We start from the raw sequence: 16,660 nt of genomic DNA, 5'->3' as shown, positions 1-16,660 counted from the left end.
GCTGTCATGGTGGGGATTTGTCCAGTTTGCTCTTATCAGCTAATCATCACTTGACAGGAGTAAACCAGACAACTGCAGTTCTGCCATAGTAAAGTGGGGTGGGACCCCTAGTGCTGCATGGAGGAATGTGGTGGGGGGTGGGGAGCAAGTGGCAACACGAACCCAGCACTGGAGGACGGGACAGGGAGAGCGACTCAGGCCTATGGACCTGTCCCGCATGCAGGGGAGAGAGGAGGGTCTTGGGTGTCCTACACAGAGAAGGCAGCAGGGGGCTGAGTCCAACCTCAGTACCAGGGGGAAAGGGACCTCAGCTCAGCCCAGAAGGGCCAATGACTGGATCAAAGGGGGCAATTTCCCAGTGGTCTGGACAATATAAAAGGACTTGGATGATGCGGGTTCTCAGCTGCCCTTGGCAGCAGCATAGCTGGCCTAAGGCAGGCTCCCTGCCACCCTTGCTCTGTGTAGCTGCCTGGCATGGCTGTCCCATCCCTGTGGTGAGGGCCTTTGGGAGCGGGTGTCTCCATGCACTGCTCCCACCCAAGTGCAGACTCCGCAGCTCCCATTGGCGGGGTAATACAGCCAGTGGGAGTTCTGGAGGTGGTGCCTGCAGGCAGTGGCATGTGGAGACCCCCTGCTCCCCCGCCACACCCCAAATTGCTGCCAGAGGGGTGAGCCTGTCACTTTCCAGAGCCACCTGAGGTAAGTGCTGCCCCCCTCAGCCCCTCCTGCATTGGCCTGCCCCACACACCCACGCACTCACACTCCCTCCTGGAGCAGGGCTGGATTTACACGGGCATCACTGGTGCCATGGTGCCAGGCTCACATTCTAAGGTGGCCCCTGTCCACTTACTTGTGCTGTGCTTGGAGCAGCTGGTTCTGCTTCACTTCCCCTTTCCCCCTGCACCATTCGTCTTCTCTCCTGGCCAACCAGGGCTTCTCGCCACACCCCCAGGCCTTCCTGCCAGCTCCTCCCCACCCCGACTGAAGCTCCTGACAGGTTGTGCAGCTGCCCATTAAGCCCCGGGCAGGGGCCCAGGGCTGGAGTTAAGAGAGATGCCTGTCCCTGAGCCCCGAAGCTGCGGAAGTGCTCCTCCTCACTGGCCCCAGCAGACAGCAGCTGAAACGTCTCCTCCCCTGTGAGCACCAGCGCTAGGAGAATAGGGGGACGGGGCTGCTCTCAGCTCCCAAGCTTCTGTGGACCTGCCACTGGGAGTGAGGTAGGTGCTCCGCTGGGGGCAAATGTGAGGACAACTGGGGTCGGGGAGAGCTGTGTGTGTTGGGGTGCTGGACACTTGTGGTGGGACTGAGGGTGGGGGGCACTGGGCAGAGGTGGTGGTGTTCAGGACACTGTGTATTTGTGTGGGGGGTGCCAGGCCTTGAGTCCTGGGTGTGGAGGCTGTGTGATGCTGTATGGGCTCACCCCCACGGGGAAGGGGTACGCTGGCAGAACAGGGCTGGATGTGCTTGTGTGCACCCGGCGACTGCCAGTTTGTAAACAGCGCCCTCACGCTAGGCAGAGTGGGTCTGTCCTTCCCTCTGCCCCTCCCCATGCCATGCCACTGGCCCATACCCCATTCCAAGGACTGATCTCCCCGTGCCATATTGTACTGTCCCCAAAGGCCTCCCAGAGCCTGCACTGTGCACCCCAACCCTCTGCCCAGCCTGGTGAGAATGAGAAAGGGAGGGAGAGAGGACGGAGTGAGCCGGGGGCATGGCCTCAGGGAAGGGGCAAGGGGCAGGGTGGAAGAGGCTTTGGGTTTGCCTGATCAGACAGCTGACAACCCCACAGGCAGGCCCAGGGATGCCTTGGTGGTACCAGGAGAGCATGCCCCGATGGTCAGGCACAGCACTGCCCAGGGTACGGCAGACAGCGTTGGCATGGGTGCGGCTCGTGCATGCATTGGGAGCCACTGGTCTTTCTACCCGTGTGCCCCGAATTGCTGTCCCGGTGTGAGCTGAGTGGGAGGCAGGGAGGGAGCAGGTGGGCCCCCATGGTGGGGGGCTTGGGCCAGCCTGAGGGTGTCTGTGCCTCCTTCTCCCTTTGGGAAGACAGGGTCACCGTAGGTACCGACTCCCAAGGCTGGAGCACCCAGAGGGCAACACTGGTGGGTGCTGAGCACCCGCAGACAGCGCCCCAGAACCTGGCCCCCAGGATCAACGGGGGGTGTCCAGAACGCCGGGCCCGTGAGGGCCTCCCTAGGGCCACTCCCCACTTTGCAGGCGGGGATCCAGGCCCGGCGGCCCCGGGGTGAGGGGCACGGCGGCGGGCGGATGGGGCCGCGGGCTCCTCCCCTTGCGGCGTGGGCGACGCGCCCCGGCGGGAGCTGCAGGGGGAGGGGCCGACTGGCGGGGAGGTGCGGCCCCTTTAAGGGGAAGTAGGTCCGGCCGGGCGGGCGGACGGATGTGGGGTTGTGTGTCGCCGCGCAGATCGCGGCGAATTCCCGGAGCGGGTGGCGCAGGTGGGGAGCCGCGCGGAGGGATAATGGGGGGAGGGGAGCGGCTGATAATGGCGGCTTGAGGCGTTCGGGGGAACGGGCGGGGGGGAGTGACGGGGGCGCGAGGTGACGGGGCGAGGAGTTGGGGGACGGGAGCGGAGTGACGGGGTGCGAAGTTGGGGGACGGGAGCGGAGTGACGGGGCTGGGAGGTGACGGGGCAAGGAGTTGGGGGACGGGAGCGGAGTGACGGGGTGCGAAGTTGGGGGACGGGAGCGGAGTGACGGGGCTGGGAGGTGACGGGGCAAGGAGTTGGGGGACGGGAGCGGAGTGACGGGGTGCGAAGTTGGGGGACGGGAGCGGAGTGACGGGGCTGGGAGGTGACGGGGCGCGAAGTTGGGGGACGGGAGCGGAGTGACGGGGCGCGAAGTTGGGGGACGGGAGCGGAGGGACGGGGCCGGGAGGTGACGGGGTGAGGAGTTGGGGGACGGGGACGGGAGCGGGGGGACGGGAGCGGGGGGACGGGGTGAGGAGTTGGGGGACGGGGACGGGAGCGGGGGGACGGGGCGAGGAGTTGGGGGACGGGAGCGGAGGGACGGGGCCGGGAGGTGACGGGGCGAGAGGAATTTGGGGGTACATGGGGCAGCCCTAATGGCTGGGGGGCGTATTTAACCCTTTTCCATTTTTCTGGTCCCACCTGCCCTGCAGAGCGGCTCTGTGTGCAAGGCTGCGGGGGCTGGGAGGCTGCTCTGCTGGGACTTCCTCCGAGAGCTGGGGGAATCCAGGAGCTGCCGTTGTCTGAACTTTGAACAGCCTCTCTCGCCACAGGGCCTGGTTGCAGATCTCAGAAAAAAGGAAGAGGGTGTCCGGGTGGGTTGTGATGGGGGAGGGTGAGTAACAGTCCAATGCAAGCAGGTACCTGGAAGAAAAAAGATAGCAGTCAGGGTAAGCAGAACGCAGAGGGTGAGTGCTGCGAAGTTAGGCCTTTTCCTTAGTGTACATGTGATGGTAAGTGATCATTCCTGCTAATGTAGAGGCAAGCATTAAGCACTTCCAAATAAAATTTTTCCTGTATGTGCTGTATGCTCTCTAAACTAAAGGTGTGTGCCTCAAAGCTTGGGGAGTGAGGGTTGCCATCCGCTGTCCAGTAAAGTTTGGGACAACTTCTGAGTTGCTTTTCATGTTGAACAGGGATGACGAAAGAAGTGTTTTTGAAAAGCCTCATTTCAGGCCCTGATGTCTTCTCTGCCAGCTTTCAGAGCAAAGGGGATTTTTATTGTAACATGAAATTCCCCTGACCATCAGGTTTTGTTTTATAATGGACCCAATTGCTACATCTTGACTTTCTTCTTCTTTGTTCAAGTTTCTGACCTTGTCTTGTTCATTAACCAGTTTCTCGGAATACTGTAATTACCAAATCTGCTAGATGAGTAAAACTGAAAGCAAATCCACCAGCCTACCTGACTGTGAGGAATTGCACACCTTTAAAGTAATGAAAAGTGCCACGTCTAAATTCCTGCCAAATTGGATTGGATCTGCCTCCTTTGTACTTGGGAGGGGCTCACTGTCATGCCAAAGTTGGGACTAGAACCCAGAAACTTCACTCCCTGCCTGTACCATCACGCACCTCAAACCTACTCACTTTTAGCAAGGTCTGTTATAAACTTGTTCCCTGATTGGCTTGTGCTATCTAGTACTTCAGAAATATCTTTTTCTGGATGCTTTCTGGAGCCCATTGGGCTCCCTGACATTGCTTCCTCCCTTCTGACCTACAGCTTATCCCCAACATTTAGAACAAATGCCAGAACAGATGTGGAGTGCCACACAGAAATTTGTTTTTGCCTGCCTTGCTCCTTTGCAAAGAAATTTGTGCTGTGCTGATAATATAGCTACTGTTTTGTAACTACAGAAAAAATTCTCCATTAATCAGACCAGAGATTTCTATGGTGACAGTGTACAGAGAAAAAACTTCTTGTTAATGGTGGAAGCACACATCCGTGTTTGTACCTATATCCACCTCTGCAGTAATCCTGAAAATAACTCCCAGAAGTTCAAACAGATGAATTTTCTCCTTAGAGAGTGATGTGTTTTGTGATACTTGTGCCGTAGATGCTGCTTTAACTGGTAATTAGTGAATCCATAACTAGCTTTGTTGGAGGTTTAGGAGATTATTTTAGAAGTTCATGATAGCCAGCTAATGCTCTCACTAAAGATTTCACCTTAAGCTGGGTATTTGCCTTCTGTCCCTAGAGAAGTCTGTTTCAAGGAACATCTGTGGTGTTTGTTTTCAGTTGTGTATGTCTGAAATTCCTGCTGGAGTTGCTGCTGTGCTAAAAGAATCACCTTGTTTGAATGGAGATGATTGTGAGCTCTTGGTTGAATTTGGTTTCTCTTAGTGTGTTTGAGATGGTTTGGGGGCATGTGTGCTTCCTAATACACTAGAAAGAACAGCCACAATGGAGACCATAAGAACTTTCTCCTTCACAAAGGGTGCATGGTTAAGTCTTCAGAGCTGCAGCAGAGGAGCAAGTGCACAGTGATTCTGTCTGAAAGCTAAGTATTTTGGAAATAATGCAACAATTCAGGCGTCCGATGACTGGAGATAAGAGACCTGAAGAGTCTCTACTGCCTCCCCCTTGTGCAGCTATTTGTACTTATGCTGTGAGAATGGGTGCAAAAGGCAGCCAAACTGGATTAGTGGTTCTTTCTACTTGCTTTGCAAAGATATGCATGATTGTGCTAGATGCTGGACTTTGTTACCCTCAGGACATATCTGCAGTAAGAACTATATCACATTAGTTAAAATGGTGGATAGCAAGCTGGCTAGATGATCGGGCTCACTGGTTTGTGAGTGATGGCTCTATGTCTGATATGTCTGATGACAGCTGATACCAAGCAGAGTGCCCCACAGGTTGGTCCTGGGGCCAGTTTTGTTCGGTACCTTAAGTAATGATCTGGCTGAAGGAATAGATTCCACCCTCAGCAAATTTGTGGCTGCCACTAAGCTACAGGAAGAGGTAGATATGCTGTAAGGAAGGGTTAGATTCCTGACTGACCTACACAAATTGGAGGGTTGGACCAAAAGAAATCTGGTGAGGTTCAACAAGGATAAGTGAAAAGTACTGCACTTAGACTGAAAAAATCCCATGCACTGTTATAGGCTGGGAACCTATTGGCTAAGCGGAAGTGCAGAAAAGGACCTGGGCATTACAATGGATGAGAAGTTGGACATGAGTCAACAATGTGTCCTTGTAGCTAAGAAGGCTAATGGCATATTGGGCTGTGTTAGTAGGAGCATGGCCAGCAGATTGAGGGAAGTGATTATTCCTCTTTATTTGGCACTGGGTGAAACCACATCTAGAGTATGACATCCAGTTTTGGAACCCGCACTACAGAAAGGATAGGGACAAATTGGAGAGTCCCTCAGAGGCAGGGAAAATTGTTAGGAGGGTGGGACACATGGCTGAGGGAATTGGGTTTATTTATTCTGTGGGGGGAGGGATTTGATAGAGAAGAGCTAGGGTGCTCTCAGTGGTGGCATATGACAGAACAAGGAGCAGTGGTCTTAAGTTTCAGTCGGGGATGTCTAGATTAGATATTAGGAAAACTGCTTCACTGGAAGTGTGGTGACACACTGGAATGGGTAACCTGGGGAGGCCTTGGAATCTCTGTCCTTGGAGGTTTTTAGGGTCAGGCTTGACAAAGCTTGGGTTGGGTGGTTTAGTTGGGTTGGTCCTGCTTTGAGCAGGCAGTTGGACTGGATGGCCTCCTGAGGTGTCTTCCAGTCCTAGTGGTCTATGATGCTAAGGAAACTTGTAGAATTTCCCATAGCTCTGGCTCCACTCCACTGACGTTCACAATATTTGGACTTGTAATATAGTCTTGCTCTCAACATAATCTGAAGTTTATTAGACCAGCTTAGTATGAGAATGAACTTGGCTGACACTTTTCCACTGTATCATTTTCTTTTTTTGAAGAAGAAAGGAAATGAGATAGATATTACTTTTTCTGTTTCCCTATAATACTGTTTGCCACCAAAAGCAAGGACAGTGTAGAGTGATTCATGTTGCCAAGAATAAAAGGCTGCTTAAAAGTGGACTTGTCAAAGTTTAATATCTGGTATTGTTTTCTTGCCTCTTAAATCCCTTCAGTCAGTGGTTAAGCAAGGCTGAAGGTGAGCAAGAGGTGTTGTTGCTGCACAGAAGTTTTTGAAAAGTAGCGTCATATCATGAAGAGGAAAAAAATAACTTCTTTTGCACAAGAGGCCACCCGCCTATCACAGTTTGCTCTTGAACTACATGTCTGCACGGTGAACCTAGAATGGCTTCTGGCTTTGTAGATGCTGACTAGAACTGACAAACTGGTTCATGACTCCAGAAGCTAATCAACTCTGCCTTTGCATGCAGTCAAGTCCCAGTCACTTGCATTACTGTGCACAGCGTTTTCTTATATGTAAAGAGAGTTATATCTGCCAAAAGCCTCAACAAGGGGCTTCTATGTGTAGCTGAACAAAACAAATGCCAGTTTATTTTAAAAATCTGCTTTCTACTTGGGCCTAAATAAATAATACATGACTGCGCAGGCTGCAAAACTTTTTATTTTAAGGGGAGACTTTAAGTGGTTCAAATGGAAGTCCAGCATCTAACTCCTTTTGTGTGTGTGGAAAAATCTTCCCCTAAGAGATGAAATGAGGTTTGTTTTGTGGCACCTAAATCACCTTGGATCACCAGTTTGAACACCTGGCAACTGAATCACTTTCACTGTTCACCACTGCACGGGGCCCAACCTTAGCACTAGAAGTATAAGGTTTTCCCTTTATTCTGTGGTAAGAGAGTAGTCCAGTCTTCACGCCTCACGACCCCATCCCCCATGGACCACTCAGTCCTTAATTTCTCTTCTGAGGGTACCGATTTGTGACATGAATTCTGTTGTATTAATAACTGGGCTGAGACCCCACCTATCTCCTTTCACATAGACCACTCATCATTCATCAGATTCAGAGGGGTAGATGAGTTAGTCTGTATCTTCAAAAATAACAAGAAGTCCCTGTGGCACCTTATACACTAACAGATATTTTGGAGAATAAGCTTTCGAGTGCAAAAACCACTGATGAAGTGGGTCTTTGCCCAGGAAAGCTTATGCTCCAAAATATCTGTTGGTCTATAAGGTGCCACAGGACTTCTTGTTATTCATTAGACTGTAATTGCTTTGATTAATGTCAGCCTGGTCTGGATTCAGGCCAAGAATCTAGAGCTGAGTGGCTGTGCTGTTTGATTACCATTCATTTAATTATCTGTCTCTGTGATAACTTAATGGTAACTTATTATGTGATTGGATTCTTAGTGTCCGTTCATACTAGATTTAAATCCTGGTAAAATGTGTTTATTCTTCTGATGTGAATTTACTGAAGTTTACTGTTGCTCTTTGCTATAGTATGTGACTGTGTAGTTCTGCCATAAGGCATGTCTGTTACTAGAAGGCCTCTGACTAGCCCCTCTGTGGGTTAATTTGTCAGGTCTGACTTTTTTGCTACCCCTTGCTATTACAAAAACTAAATTGGTTTAAAAAAAAACAGTTTGAATTCTTTCTTGTTTGGTAGCCTTTCATGAGGGAAGAAAAATACAAATGAAACCTAAGTATGATTTTTTTTTTTATGCAATATGATAGTACTTCCTCTTTCTAGTGTTCCGCTGGATCAGTTCTGCATTCTTGTGGTTTAAAGAGATAAGAAAATGGACTGTCCTGATCCTGACCAAAGCTCTTCCTTGGAAACCCCAGAATAAGTATGTGCCTTGTATGAGTTCTTATTTAGAAATGTCCAGGACAACATTGCTCAGGTTTAAATCACTGTTTTCACATTGCAAAGAGAGGGAGAGATGGTAGTGGGGTTTAGGGGTCCCCAAGCTCTGCACCCTATCCACAGGCAGGAGTGATTCTCACTGAGCAGGAGAACAGCGAGTTTATTAGCCAACAGGGCACTACGGTGTACAGAGGAGTCAGTATAACAATCAGAGATAGCCAGTCCAATCCATTTTGGGGAGAGGAGGTCCCAAGGAGCCCCCAGGCCAGGGCCTTGCCCCCTCCTTTTTCTCTCTCCCAGCCTAGACTAATTGCTTTCCAACTCCCAGTTCCAATTCAAACCCTCAGGCTCCACCTCCTCCTTGTCTGCAATACAGAGGTGTCGCCTGGTCTTCTAGGCTACCCTCAGCAGGAGCCCCGCACCCTTTGTGAGTCATACTCATATATATCCCCCACTACATCACCTCTCGTCTCTCCCCCCTTCCAGGCCGAACTGAGCAGAGTCACGCAGCCAGTGACCTGGGGAAGTTCTGGGCCCTCCCTGCGTGATAAGATATTGGCTGTACCCTCAGTGCTCCCCTTGATGTGTACCATCTCCATGTCATAATCCTGCAGGGGGAGGCTCCACATCAGGAGCTTAGCATTGGTCCCTTTTATCTCAGGCAGCCAGGCAAGTCAGGTTGGTTGGTCTCACTGCTTTGGCTTCCGGTCCATCAGCCACGTGATCAAGTCAGGCAGGCAGAGCCCATACAGCTGCTCCAGCACCAGCAGATCAAACAGTTCCTCTCTGGTCTGGGACCCTGCCCCATCCGCCCACCAGTCCATGCAGCTGCTCCAGCTAACGTTTGGAGTTCAGTCACTGTCCAGTAAATGAAGGTACAAATGCTTTCCACCCTTAACATTTAGCCACATCACCAAAATGGCCATGTGCCTCAGTTTTCCCTTCCATACCACACAGTAGGTTTGGAATGTTCCTTCCAATGTGAGAGGTTGCAAGACTAGTAACAGGGAATGGTGACATTTCAGAATTTCAAACTCATTTAACATACAATTCATGCTTGTACATCAACATCTTATGGTTCTTTCAAAACATTCAGTACATGGTACAATTCTGCAGCTTTGATAGCAGCACCCATTGGTTACAGTGGTTAGCATGAGTAACAAGAACAAACTCATTGCAATTGTACATTTACATTGCTCGTTGGTACACAACAACCTTTGTTTAACATCCTTGAGAATCTGACATTTTGGGGTTAAATGGCTGAGGCCTTTTTTGCACCACTGAGTTTTAACCTTCCCCCTTGCCCTGTGGGGTGAGAATCTGATCTCTCTGAGCGTGCCCTCCCATATAACAAGATCTAGGCCATTGCTGGTCCTCAGGAAGACCTCCTCCTCCTGCTTTCTGAAAGCTGTTTTGTGAGTCCCAGACGCAGAATCCACATGAAGGAATCCCTGTTACCCTTACTGGCCCACCAGGCCCACAACTCTTTGTCCTTCCACCTCCAAGTTCTGCCTCCCCGTGGAATCAGAAGTGGAGTCCATTACAAGAATACAAGTGTTTCCAGCATCTAGAGATGGGGAGTTGCTGGCTGTCGCCTGCAAGCAACCTCGATTAGGACTACACTCCCAGTAAGCTGGTCACCTCCAGTCATTTAGTTATCACAGGGCTGCTCACGTTTCCTTATAGCTTTCACTTTACCTGGACCAACTTCCAGTTCCTGAGAAACCTTTACACTGTCTGCTCCGGACCCTTCCAGAGCACAGCCAGTGGTTTCACACCCTGGCAGGTCCTGGCCATCAGGAACTGAGACAAACTTCTCCCCAAACAAACTGCTGCCTTCTACAAACAAGCAATTTTCCTGATCACTCTTGTTTACCTTGCTCCCACTCCCTGCAGTTACCACAGACTGCTCAGCGAAACTTCCGGGGGATTCCCTTCCTCAGGACTTCCCTCAAACAACAATTGACCTCCATCTGGCTTTACAGGGGCTGTGCTCCCTTGAGCCACAACCATTTCCTTCTGGAATTCAGCTGCACTCAGATCCACCTCTGGGCTCTTACCACCATTTTGAGCCACCATAGGCTCAGACAAAGAACTAGTTTCCCCAGAAGTAGAAGCACCTTGCTCACACCAAGGACCAGCATCCTTATCGGGGATGGCACTGCCCATCACAGAGACATTCCCTCTGTTCCAGGCCCCATAGCTGGATTCAGAATCACACCCAGAGTGTAGTGTCAGAGAGAGAGCCACGTTAGTCTGTATCTTCAAGAACAACAAGCAGTCCTGTGTCACCTTATATACTCACAGATATTTTGGAGCATAAGCTTTCGTGGGCAAAGACCCGCTTCATCAGATGCACGAGTTGGGGAGTGCTCTTTCATGGTTCCCTCTCCAGCCACCACAGGCTGTGGGGATTCTTCCTCAGACAATGGGCTAGTGTTCTTGTTGGCACCTTTTTCAGATGCAGGCTCTGCTGTCTCCCCAGGTGTACTGCTGCTGTTCAAGACAGACAGACGATTGGGGACATTATCCTCTGCCTCAGCCCCCCGGCTGATCTCAGACACACTCCCAGAAGGTGATGCAGCTTCTCTCACAGACAACTTGCCATTCCCAGTGGACAAACTGCTTTCCTGCCCAGACACACAGGCACCATTCATTGGTCCAGGCCTGGATGACTCTTCGCAGGCCTGTCCTGGCCGCTAGTAGACAATGGGTTGGAATCATTCCTTCCAGCCTTGAACTGTGGCAGGCCTTTAAGTTCAGAGCTCCATGCAGTCCAGGGTTCCCTGCCCCCATCTTGGCTCACTCCTGCAGGAATTTCCTTAGCCCTCAGCTCTGCCATTGCACATTCATGCTGCTGCTCTCTTTCTCTCAGTTGTTCCCATCCTTTAATCTCAATTCAGTTTCCAGGCGCTGCTGCTTCACAGCAGAGTTGCTGAGTGGGGTTGCAGACTGACAGGCCTATGCCCACTACACCCCATGATTCCCAGAAGAATCCCTTCAGTGTGTCGGACTCCTCACGGGTCACATGTTCGGCTGTAGGCCCCTGCACCTTCTGGGATGGATTCCCCTCCTTGGATAGTGTATAGACTAGCACGGCTTACTCTCTGTTACTATTCCCCTCCTTGGGTGTGACACCCTCTCTCAAGGGCCACAACCACACTTTTGGGAAGAACCCCTTCAGTGTGTCAACCTCCTTGTGGGTCACTCATTCCTGGGGATTAGCCCATAGGCCCCTCTGCCTTCTGGGACTGATTCCAACAGACTCCCAGGAGTAACCCCTCCTCAGGTGTGACGCTGCCTTTCAGGGACCATGACCGCACTCTCTTGGGTTCAGCTACAGGCCCCTCCACTTTGGGGAACTGCACTGTCCTTCAGCACACCTTGGTCTTGCTGGCCCCCCTTCTTCCTCCTTTGCCCCGCTCACTTACTGTCAGATGCTCCATCCCCAGGGTGCAGTACATCCCACAGCTTCCACGAATGGAATGGGGTTCAGGGATCCCCAAGCTCTGCACCCTATCTACAGGCAGGAGTGACTCTCACTGAGCAGGAGAAAGTGGGTTTATTAGCCAACAGGGCACAGCGTTGTGCAGAGGTGTCAGTACGGTAATCGGAGACAACCAATCCGATCCATTGTGGGGAGAGGAGGTCCCCTCCTTTGTCTCTCTTTCTTCCAGCCCAGACTAACTGCTTTCCAATTCCCAGTTCCAATTCAGAACCCCCAGGCTCCATCTCCCTCTTTGTCTGCAGCACAGAGGTGTCACCTGGTCTCCTAGGTTACCCTCAGCAGGAGCCCCACACCCTCTGTGAACCACACAAACACACACACATGTATCCCCCACCACATCACAGAGACCAAAAGTACATTCCTGAAACTTGTTCTGGGCTATTTGTTTAATCCTCAGGACTGATGATTAGAGATCCGTGTATCAAAATGGCTTCATTATATTTGTCTGTAATGCCTCTAAGCAGATTGATGAAGGGAAAACCAAGAAGCTGTCCTACTGAGCGAAGGCATGTACTATATTTGTTAGATTTACACATCCTGTCTGGGATCAGAAGGGGTTGTATATGTAGAAATTCAGCTCTGTGTTTTCTATAGAAGTCCTTCAAAAGATCTCCAAAACTCCATTTTTTAAATGTGCCTTGTGCTCTTTTGCCCTCCAGAGTAGAAGCTTTGGATGTGTCTTCAGCAAGATAGACAAGGAAAATGAAAGCAGTAGTGTTTGGTACAAAGCTACTGGTGAGAACCTGCATAGCTCCTACATACTTTAGCAAAACAAAAAGCAGTAAAGTAGCACTTTAAAGACGAATGAAATAATTTATTAGGTGAGCTTTCGTGGGACAGACCCACTTCTTCAGACTATAGCCATACCAGAACAGACACAATATTTAAGGCACAGAGAACCAAAAACAGGAATCAAGGTGGACAACTCAGGAAAAAAATTATCAAGGTGAGCAAATCAGAGACTAGAGGGGCAGAAGGGGTGAGGGGAGTCAAGAATTAGATTAAGCCAAGTATGCAAACGAGCTCCTATAAGCCATGTCTACACGTGCACGCTATTTCAAAGTAGCGGCACTGACTTCGAAATAGCGCCCATCATGGCTACACGTGTTGGGCGCTATTTCGATGTTAACATCAACGTTAGGTGGCGAGATGTCGAAGCCGCTAACCCCATGAGGGGATGGGAATAGCGCCCTACTTTGAAGTTGAACGTCGAAGTAGGGCACGTGTAGACGATCCGCGTCCCGCAACATCGAAATAGTGGGGTCCGCCATGGCGGCCATCAGCTGAGGGGTTGAGAGACGCTCTCTCTCCAGCCCCTGCGGGGTTCTATGGTCACCGTGTGCAGCAGCCCTTAGCCCAGGGCTTCTGGCTGCTGCTGCTGCAGCTGGGGATCCATGCTGCATGCACAGGGTCTGCAACCAGTTGTCGGCTCTGTGGATCTTGTGTTGTTTAGTGCAACTGTGTCTGGGAGGGGCCCTTTAAGGGAGCGGCTTGCTGTTGAGTCCGCTCTGTGACCCTGTCTGCAGCTGTGCCTGGCACCCTTATTTCGATGTGTGCTACTTTGGTATGTAGACGTTCCCTCGCAGCGCCTATTTCGATGTGGTGCTGTGCAACGTCGATGTTGAACATCGACGTTGCCAGCTCTGGAGGACGTGTAGACGTTATTCATCGAAATAGCCTATTTCGATGTCGCTACATCGAAATAAGCTCTTCGATGTAGGCTTCACATGTAGACGTAGCTATAGTGTCCCAGAAAATTCCTATCCCAGTTCAAACCACGTGTTAATGTGTCAAATTTGAATATAAAAGCGAGTTCAGCAGCCTCTCTTTCAAGAGTGTTGTGAAAATTCCTCTTCAGTAGCATACAGACTCTTAAGTCATTAACAGAATGGCCCACTCCATTAAAATGCCAGCTAACAGGTTTGTGGATCAGGAGTGTTTTTATGTCTGTTTTGTGCCCATTAATTCTTTGTCTAAGAGAGTTTGAAGTCTGTCCAGTATACAAAGCATCTGGGCATTGTTGGCACATGATGGCATTGGCAAAGTGTCTGTAAACTGCTGTTAACATCTTGATGCTGCCTTGGAAGGGAAGGAAATAGTTTGTGTTAATGTCTTAAAGATTGCTACCAATATAACATTAGAACAGGCTTTTTTAAAAGAATTAGGCCGTCTGGATGTTTTTACTAAAATAAAAACAAAAGCAGACTGAGCAGTTTTTATGGGAAAATATTAGAGAATGCCAGTTAAAAATAGGTTAATCCATGCCAGACGGGAAATAAAGCCAAGCAGAGCTCTCCTTCAGCAAGATTATGAATGGTTCAACTTCACAATTTCTACACTGCTGTCTGGCAGTTACTACACATGGGTGTGGTCTCTTGTGGTCTTCATTATGTGAACATCTCTTATTTTGTATTTATTTCAGAGGTATCATTATGGTTATGTTAATTTTGCGTGTGTGTACATTTTATTTTAAACCCATTCTGAAGAGCAATACAGGGACTTCCTCTCTGCTCAGCGTACGCATACAGTGGAGAAATGAGAGTGGACATTTTATCTTTTCAGCAGACTATCATAGAAACCTCAGTGTGCATACAGAAGGCAGTAATTGGTTTAAATTGGAAAAATAAAGGCTGGTGTTTGTACGTGAGAGAGAAGTACGTATGTGATGGTGTGTGTGACAGAGTGAAGTATTCTTTTAAACAGTGCCTGAGTTCTTAGATACATAACTATAATCGGCTTAGATCAGTTTACTACATGTACTGAGCAGTCACAGCTCTTACTCTTATCTGGCATTGAGTGTTCAGTGCCTCTGAAAAATCAAACCCAACGTGCATCAAAGTGGAAAGCCAGTGATCCTGGCCTTGGAACCATTGGCCTGGTCTGGTTTAGCATCTGACTAAAAAGAACCAGGGACCTTTCAAGCTTTCATAGAATCCTAAGGCTGGAAGAGACCTTAGGAGACCTTTCACTTGTTCTAACTTTAGTAGAAGGAGAGAGATTTTCAAATCTTTTAATTACTGTATTATTGTCTATTCTGAAATGCCTTTTGTCTCCCATCAACCCTAGCAGTCTGAAACTGGCATGATACATTTGCATATATACTTGTTCATTTTGCTACCATGATTAGTATAGCTTTGCAAATGGTGTTCTGACTTGTTTCTGTGAAAAGTCTGGTCTTGGTTTGCCTGGATGGCCAATTTACCTTACGGCAATAGAACAATCACAAGAGTATAACCTAGTCAATGTGAAGGTCTTACATAAATGTTAAAACAAATCCAACAATATTACTGTTTCTTAGTATAGTAGTAAAAGGAAACGTGTGCTGTAAATGTGTTACTCATGAGGATTTACTTGCTGGATTTTCACATGAGTAAGGCAGCAGGATGTGAGCTGTCAGGCTGCTTGGCAGAAGGAAGTGGCTGCATGTGTGTTTGACCACTCCCAATCTGCAACCTACAAGCTAGCTTGTACAACAGAGACCATATGAAATACTGCTTTTAAACGAAGAAGCTTTAAACATTGGCTTTTGGACAAACTGGTGTGAGGCTGGACAGCAGGCATAACAGACGGTCACAGGCAGTATAATCCGAGGAGTCAGAAAATACAGGTAGGAACTTGCTGGTTTTAATCTGATTGCATTTATTCTGGTGCTTTTTAAAGCCCTACAGTAAATCCAGTGTGAGGTTTGGAAGATGTCATTCTGTATGGGGTTTCAGGAACAGAAGGAAATAAAAACTCTAACAGAGAAATAATCTGTATGTATGCCTAGGTTCCTGTAAGAGAATAACTTTCTGAGTTTTCTTAATGGTGGGAAAAGGTTGGCTAGAGGTGTCCTATTTTTTAGGGGTGGCCAACCAGTTAGGGATAATGAGCCACAAGAGGCACATGGATAGCGTGCAAAGAATCATGTATTATATATATATTTTTCTCTCTCTATCTATTTAGATAAAAATAAACATATAATACATGGCTCGATGCCCTTTCCCAGAGCCAGGCACCCCCCGCGAAGGGTGACGATGTTGGTGACTCACCAGAGCTGCCACCACCACACACTTCTTCCACCAAGCGCTGGGACACGTGTGGAGCAGGGATGGCACTGCTGGTGCACGGCTCAGAGGAGAAGCTGCATTTAAGAACAGTCATACTGGGTCAGACGACAGGTCCATGCAGCCCAGTAGCCTGTCTGCTGACACTGGCCAATGCCAGGTGCCCCAGAGAGGGTGGACCGAAGACAACGATCAAGCGATTTGTCTCCTGCCATCCATCTCCAGCCTCTGACAATCAGAGGCCATTCCTCTGATTCCTACCCTTGGCTAATAGCCTTTTCTGGACCTAATCTCCATGAATTTATCTAGCTCTTTCTTAAATTCTGTTATAGTCATAGCCTTCACAGTCTCCTCTGGCAAGGAGTTCCACAGGTTAATTATGCACTGAGTGAAGAACTTTCTCTTATTAGTTTTAAAGCTGCTACCCATTAATTTCATTTGGTGTCCTCTAGTTCTTGTATTATGGGCATAAGTAAATAACTTATTCTCCTTCCTTATTCACCCTTTCCACACCTGTCATAATTTTATATACCTCTATCATGTCCCCCTTCAGCCTCCTCTTTTCTAAACTGAAAAGTCCCAATCTTCTTAGCCTCTCCTCATAGGGGACCTGTTCCAAGCCCCATATCATTCTAGCTCCCTTCTCTGAATCTTTTCCAGTGCCAGGATATCTTTTTTTAGGTGAGGAGACTACATCTGTACACGGTATTAAAGATCTGGGCGTACCATAGATTTATACAGGGGCAGTAAGATACTCCTTGTCTTATTTTCTGTCCCTTTTTTAATAATACCTAACATCCTATTTGCCTTTTTGACTGCCTGTGCACACTGTGTGGATGTTTTCATGGAACCATCCATGATAACTCCAAGATC

At 49.1% G+C, this 16,660-nt stretch overlaps 1 protein-coding gene across 5 annotated transcripts in view; it reads left to right on the top strand.

Annotated features, from left to right (window-relative positions):
• Nucleotides 1–1,079: 1,079 nt before the first annotated feature.
• The window catches only part of MOB3A (MOB kinase activator 3A), a 35,059-nt gene continuing 19,478 nt past the window's right edge, over nt 1,080–16,660 (top strand). For 2 of the 5 annotated variants that reach the window (XM_074978510.1, XM_074978513.1), the window contains exon 1: nt 3,112–3,441. The gene's annotated coding sequence lies outside the window, so the exon portion shown is untranslated. Of the gene's footprint in view, nt 1,218–2,403; nt 2,460–3,111; nt 3,442–14,767; nt 15,349–16,660 lie in introns of those variants that run through there. The other 3 variants (XM_074978514.1, XM_074978516.1, XM_074978512.1) reach the window with 3 other exon arrangements.

The sequence above is a fragment of the Carettochelys insculpta genome, chromosome 27, assembly GCF_033958435.1.
Source record: "Carettochelys insculpta isolate YL-2023 chromosome 27, ASM3395843v1, whole genome shotgun sequence".
NCBI lineage: Eukaryota > Metazoa > Chordata > Testudines > Carettochelyidae > Carettochelys > Carettochelys insculpta.
The sequence above is the reverse complement of the archived record's forward strand: the minus strand, read 5'-3'. Positions and strand labels throughout refer to the sequence as shown.